The sequence below is a fragment of the Aegilops tauschii genome, chromosome 4, assembly GCF_002575655.3.
Source record: "Aegilops tauschii subsp. strangulata cultivar AL8/78 chromosome 4, Aet v6.0, whole genome shotgun sequence".
Taxonomy (NCBI): domain Eukaryota; kingdom Viridiplantae; phylum Streptophyta; class Magnoliopsida; order Poales; family Poaceae; genus Aegilops; species Aegilops tauschii.
Genome location: NC_053038.3, coordinates 285,495,376 through 285,497,095, shown reverse-complemented (window position 1 = coordinate 285,497,095; position 1,720 = coordinate 285,495,376).

Sequence of the window (1,720 nt, the reverse complement as noted above, 5' to 3'; positions counted from 1 at the left end):
TCCTACTCCTACCGGGAGTAGGACTCCCCCCTTTTCCATGTTGGACTAGGAGAGAGAGGGGGAAGAGGTGGAGGGGAGGAAGGAAAGGGGGGCGCCGCCCCCATCTCCTTGTCCTATTCGGACTGGGGGGAGGGGCGTGCGGCCCTGCCCTGTCCTCCTCTCCTCTCTTCCACCTAGGCCCACTAAGGCCCATTAAGTTACCGGGGGTTCCGGTAACCTCCCGGTACTCCGGAAAAATCCCGGTTTCACCCGGAACACTTCCGATATCCAAACATAGGCTTCCAATATATCAATCTTTATGTCTCAACCATTTCGAGACTCCTCGTTATGTCTGTGATCACATCTGGGACTCCGAACAACCTTCGGTACATCAAAACATATAAACTCATAATATAACTGTCATCGTAACGTTAAGCGTGCGGACCCTACGGGTTCGAGAACTATGTAGACATGTCCGAGACTCCTCTCCGGTCAATAACCAATAGCGGAACCTCGATGCTCATATTGGTTCCCACATATTCTACGAAGATCTTTATCGGTCAGACCACATAACAACATACGTTATTCCCTTTGTCTTCGGTATGTTACTTGCCCGAGATTCGATCGTCGGTATCTCGATACCTAGTTCAATCTCGTTACCGGCAAGTCTCTTTACTCGTTCCGTAATACATCATCCCGCAACTAACTCATTAGTCGCAATGCTTGCAAGGCTTATAGTGATGTGTATTACTGAGTGGGCCCAGAGATACCTCTCCGACAATCGGAGTGACAAATCCTAATCTCGAAATACGCCAACCCAACAAATACCTTTGGAGACATCTGTAGAGCACCTTTATAATCACCCAGTTACGTTGTGACGTTTGGTAGCACACAAAGTGTTCCTCCGGTAAACGGGAGTTGCATAATCTCATAGTCATAGGAACATGTATAAGTCATGAAGAAAGCAATAGCAACATACTAAACGATCGAGTGCTAAGCTAACGGAATGGGTCAAGTCAATCACATCATTCTCCTAATAATGTGATCCCATTAATCAAATGACAACTCATGTCTATGGCTAGGAAACATAACCATCTTTGATCAACGAGCTAGTCAAGTAGAGGCATACTAGTGACACTCTATTTGTCTATGTATTCACACAAGTATTATGTTTCCGGTTAATACAATTGTAGCATGAATAATAAACATTTATCATGATATAAGGAAATAAATAATAACTTTATTATTGCCTCTAGGGCATATTTCCTTCACGGCGCCCCTGAGATAAGCCCCTGGCCAGATCGTGAGTACTCAAAGACCCTAACGCATTTATATATCAGCCTCTTTACTTCGTAGTTTTAACGCGTTGAACCACGCAATTGCAGTCCGGCTCGTTCCGACCTCGAGCGATTCTCATCTTCGGGGAATTCGCTGGACCCGAAGGTGATGGACAGTGGGTTCCTTCCGGCGGCCTCCTCTCCTAGGGCCATGGATGACACTGAGGTGTTGTCCCGAAGGATCCCACGCCAGGGAGAGATGCAGGAGGTCCTCAGGGCGGCGCTAGAGGGCGAAACCTCGGCTGCTGGACACATGGGGGAGCAAATCCCCATGGAAAATGGTGATGGGGACCATATCCAGTGCGGCCCTCAGCCAAATACCATTCTGGAAGCCAGTGCGGCTCCGGATTCAGGCAAGCATCCTCCTTCAAAAGAAGGAGGTGCGCCTGTTCCGCCGGTGACCT